This window comes from Leuciscus leuciscus, assembly GCF_965113295.1.
Source record: "Leuciscus leuciscus genome assembly, chromosome: 14".
NCBI lineage: Eukaryota > Metazoa > Chordata > Actinopteri > Cypriniformes > Leuciscidae > Leuciscus > Leuciscus leuciscus.
In genome coordinates, this window is record NC_138738.1 from 28,431,674 (window position 1) to 28,437,673 (window position 6,000).

A 6,000-nucleotide genomic window follows, 5' to 3' on the forward strand; every position below is an offset into this window, starting at 1 on the left:
TGAAAATTGTATTATGTAGCCTAGAATAGTTGCTCCAAAACTGTGAAAATTATCCTGCCTACTCATCCAGATAAAACAATATATTGATTTAAAATATGTAATACATGTTTTGTGTAAGAAAGCTTTATGCGAGGAGTCGTGAATCATCATGAATATAGATGTATTTCACACCTGAGAAAGACAAAGACCCTCCCACAATGGCCCTATCAGGTGCTATCAGGCCCTATCATTATGAGGAACCTTGCACAAAGAATGAGGAGAGATTTAAAAAATAATGGCTTTTTGATTGTTTGGATTTATTTACAACACAACATAATCCAAAGATACACAACAAAGGACAAAAAAGCACATTATTGATATATTGATCACCCTGATCTAAAGACAGTGACTTGAACAGTCACACACCTTTGTGCCATTCCTGAAACATAGTACATACCTGTCATTTCCAAGGTGTTTGATTTTTAATTTGACCATGTTCATGTACAGACTCATGTGAATGTTGAAGTCAGCAGAACTCATCAGTGGCATCTGGTCCCTGTAAAAAAAACTAAAAAAATTAAATAAAATAAAAACAGCTGTGAACATGCTTATATCAAGAGAAACTATAGGGCTGCACGATTTTGGGAATACATTTTTAGATTTTTCTGGTTAAAATTGCGATTTAAAATTTATATATATATATATATATAAATAATGAACACCAGGTTTGTTGTGCCTTGTAGGCATATAGGCTATGTAGTGCTGCATAAGATAATAATAACAATAGCCTATAGCAGGCGACCTATAAATCAAAAAAAAAAAAGGAACACTTCAGTAACACTACACTAGAGAAAAATGTATGGATTATCATATGTTACTTCAAATAACATATGCCATATCAAACTATAGCCATATCACTACAATAGCCATATCACCCTGTAGCCCAAGACTGGTTGCCCACTGAAGCTAAGCAGGGTTGAGCCTGGTTAGTACCTGGATGGGAGACCTCCTGATAAAAACCAGGTTGCTGCTGGAAGAGGTGTTAGTGAGGCCAGAAGGGGGTGCTCACCCTGTGGTCTGTGTGGGACCTAACACCCCAGTGTAGGGATGGGGACACTATACTGTCAAAGAGTACCGTCCTTCAGATGAGATGTTAAACCGAGGTCCTGACCCTCTCTGATCATTACAAATCCCATGATGTCCTTTTAAAAAGAGTTGGGGTGAAACCTCGGCATCCTGGCCAAATTTGCCCATTGGCCCCTGTCCATCATGGCCTCCTAATCATCCCCATATACTGATTGGCTTCATCACTGTCTCCTCTCCACCGATAAGCTGGTGTGTGGTGAGCGTTCTGGCGCAATATGGCTGCTGTTGCATCATCCAAGTGGATGCTGCACATTGGTGGTGTGTCACGGTTCATGAATTCACTGCCTTTTCCTTGTCTCGTGTGATTGTTGTGTTGTGTGTTAATTAGTGTGGGTGTGTCCTCCGATCATCACTTATCAGCAGTGCCAGCTGATTCCCATTTACCCATCTATATATTATCTATGACTGGTGTCTTCTGTTGTCAGAGCATTGTGGTGTAACCAGTGTTTGTTCCTGTCCCGTTTTGGCTGTTTCCTGATCTTCGTTCCTGTTGGATTATTCGTCGTGTCTTCGTCTCCGTTCATCTTCGTCACTCTCCTGGATTCGGATCATCGCTTCTCTCATCACTCACCACCAGCCCGGTTGCCCGTCAAAGTCCCTGCGTCACTCTCCCGCCCCAGTGTGTCGTGCTTGTGACTTTTATATATATGAAACAAATTATTATAAATTATTATTATAAATGTTTCCATTCGTTATGACGTTATGAAATGAGATTGGAGTAAAAACATGAAGCCTAATGTTTGCCGCATTTTGCTTTTCAAACGCACAGCGCAAGTGACTCAAACTCACAGCGCATGCAGAGAACATTTACTGAAGCCATCGAGCCGCTCCAAACTATGAAACATTATTGTTACCATATTATACATATCTACATTTAAGCAGATATCCACAAACACAGTATTTAACAGTAAACACGGGTTTAAACATTATAATATTCACCATATTAGGGTAAACACTCATACTAGCCTACTTTTATATCATGCTGTGTTTTATTATCGAACATAAAAACATCCTTGTGTCATATATGTATATAAATTGAAAGGTTGCTTACCTGTCTAGTTCAGATTTCAAAATTTTTCTGGCTATATATAGATACATATACATGTACAACATTAGGCTGCATGTTTGACTCCAATCTCATTTCATAACGTACATTTTAGTCTGGCACCAATATACAATATATTGCTACAATATAAAGTTTATATAACAATAACATGCTTACTATTATGAGTGGAAATGTCTTACCTTTAAAATCATACTCATCTTCAAATTGCGTTCTTCTAATTCTTCTGAGCTAAATCCAAGGTAAACAGGACAGCACAGCACAAACACAACATGATTCTTTGTTTTTGAGGTGATGGGGCGTTTACAGGCCTGCGTTCCTTCACGTGGACGATTTGCATGTCAATTTCTCATGCGCGCGTGGGTGTGGTCACATTAAGAGTGCTGACACATGGAGTTAAAGGTGATATCACTGGTTTCTATTCTTATTATGTGATATAAGTGCTGTGCATACATGCTTGACCTTATTGGTGTGCGTGTGTCGTGGTGAGACCTGTGCACAGGGTGGTAAGATTGTGGTATAGGAGCCTTGTGCTCATTAAACTATGAGCCTCATTAAACCTGCCATTGGTAAGCCTCGGCCTCCTTTTCATGTTTGTTAGTGTCTTCAATGTTTGTATGTTAACCTGGTCCTACAGTCTTTTAACGTTTTTTAAGATTATTTAAGAAAGCCCGCATGGAGTTTGCTAAAAAAAACACCTGAAGGACTCCAAGATGGTGATGAATAAGATTCTCTGGTCTGATGAGACCAAGATAGAACTTTTTGGCCTTAATTCTAAGTGGTATGTGTGGAGAAAACCAGGCACTGCTCATCACCTGTCCAATACAGTCTCAACAGTGAAGCATGGTGATGGCAGCATCATGCTGTGGGGGTGTTTTTCAGCTGCAGGGACAGGACGACTGGTTGCAATCGAGGGAAAGATGAATGCGGCCAAGTAGAGGGATATCCTGGACGAAAACCTTCTCCACAGTGCTCTGGACCTCTGACTGGGCCGAAGGTTCACCTTCCAACAAGACAATGTTGCACACAGCTAAAATAACGAAGGAGTGGCTTCACAACAACTCCGTGACTGTTCTTGAATGGCCCAGCCAGAGCCCTGACTTAAACCCAATTGAGCATCTCTGGAGAGACCTGAAAATGGCTGTCCACCAACGTTTACCATCCAACCTGACAGAACTGGAGAGGATCTGCAAGGAGGAATGGCAGAGGATACCCAAATCCAGGTGTGAAAAACTTGTTGGACTTGAAGGAGGTGGACCCCATAGCTTCACATTATAACCACTGAAAGATCTAAGACATTTTCTAAAATAACTGTGAAATAATTCGAAATAATTTTCGAAAATGTGTTCGTCTGATAAAAGATTGACATATGCATCTTGAATGGCTTGAGTAAATCATGGGTTAAATTTCATGGCTTATTAGATCAAAAGGGTGTTTCTACTAAATACTGAGCAAAGGGTCTGAATACTTAGGACCATGTGATATTTCAGTTTTTCTTTTTTAATAAATGTGCAAAAATGTCAACAATTCTGTGTTTTTCTGTCAATATGGGGTGCTGTGTGTACAATAATGAGGAAAAAAAAAGAACTTAAATGATTTTAGCAAATGGCTGCAATATAACAAAGAGTGAAAAATGTAAGGGGGTCTGAATACTTTCCGTACCCACTGTATCTGAGCAAACAGTCAGATATGAATGTAAAAGCCCTCACCCTCCATCTTACACTCGCTGGATAAGAGATGTTCTTTATTTTATGAAACTGGAGAAAATTAGGTACTCTCTTCACCGACCTAGCACCATTTTCGTCAAGCTTTGGCAACCCCTTTGTGAACATATCAAAACTCTCCAACTTGACCCTGCTCTTTGTGTGTGATCCCCTTATCTCCCCCCACATCTTTCACCAATCTAGATGTTGATACTAATTTTGTATTGCCTGGCCAATACACTGCTATGTTTACTGTTACTGTATGTGATTGTACTGTACTCTTTATTTTATTTATTTATTGTATTTTTATTTATTTTTTGAGGGGAAAATAATCCTCAGTGCATCTTCTCTCTGTAATGGTTTGTGCATTTTCATCTTCCCCCCCGATTCTGTAAATTTTGTATGTGTATATATATTTTTATTTTATTTTTATTTATTATTATTTTTATTTTTGTATTTTTATTTTTTTGTTTGTTTTTTGTAATGTTTTAAAGTGTATAAATAAATTGTAAAAAAAAAAAAAAAAAAAAAGATATGAATGTAAAGAAGCAGGTCAGATGAACAGATTTGTAAGTAGCTCAATCCAAATTTGTAAGTGTATTTTGCCCTTACACACATAAAAAAACAAGATTAATCTGTGCCAGATACCTGTGGAAAAAATCTAAATTGACTGACAGAGTAAATGCAGTCATAGTTCTCTAAGCCCCTTTTTGCGGTGGTTTCTATTCTTATATGTGATATCACCTTTAACTCCATGTGTCAGCACTCTTATCATGTGCCTTATTCTGGTTTAACTTGTGAACACTACAGTGTACATATATATTTATACCTTCAGTCTGAATTTCACAACTATTTTAAAACGTGTGTGTGTGAGAGAGAGAGAGAGAGAGAGAGAGAGAGAAACGGTTTCACCAGTTTTGTGGTCTGTGTGCAACCCAAAAGCTGGCATCTCAGTTAACCAATCCCCCTGAAAGAACTTGTTTTGAGTAATGTATTTGTTGCCTGGTTGGAAAATCCTTTCCATGAAAAACATTTGAAATGTCTTAATTCATTAATGTCCAATTACATTGCTTGGGAACGCAACGTGAGACCAATGAATTGCATAATTCTCAAGACTTCTTACTGAAGACTACGTTTTGATTTGTTTTTGGGGTGTACTAGAATGTTTTCATGCTTGATTGTTCTAAATACATTATTTTGTTATATCTCATTATGAAAATGAGATTTCATCTCGATGAATTCCCTCCTTCCGAAATACGAAATGTGCTGTGCAGTGGCAGCTGCTGGTCTTTCAAAGCTCATTTTCGGCCTACATCATAAAAATTGTCCATTTATTATATTATATTATATTATATTATATGTATTTATTATTTATTTAATTTTGTTTGCTAGCTGGCTAGTTAACCCCTACGACGCTAGCCTAGCCTACTGTATGAATGTATGAATGAATGAATGAATGAACAAACGATAAAAAAAATAAAAAAAGATATTAAACTTGACGGAGGAAATGTGGGAATTAGGTCAAACTGAAACAAGTAATGTGGTGTATAATTGTGTGAAATGTATGATGAAAATTGGTTAGAAATTTTGCCAAGAAAATACCAAGAAATAGGTTGCAGCAGTTTGCTGCCTTTCGACTACACTTGCAAAATCCGCAATGGGACTGAGCTCAAAAACCTTCAGCGCCAGCGACTTTTTATAGTACAAAATCCTGTCAGTCAAAAGGAGATGCAGTCTTTCGACAGACCCTCCAATCATCACGCAGAAGCCCGGAGTCCAGGCCAGCCCACTCCTCCATTCACCCCCAGAGACGCCTATATGGCGGGACATAATCAAAGCATTTATCCAATGACCGTCTAGTTTCGAAGCACTGAAAAAAACGGTTCAAAGCAGCCCCATTGAAGTCAATGGATGCTAGGCTTCAACAGGAAAAGGCACTGTGACGCTACGGGAATGTATGCGAAGGAAACCATTCAGAAATGTTGTCTACATGTTGTCACTTCTTCTTGAGTCTCTCCATCTTTCTGACTCCGGTTTGAACATAAAAGGCTAAACGTTTTTTGAAAATTTCAGTCGATGTCTGTGTGAGGTTATCGAAGCTGCTAAGGA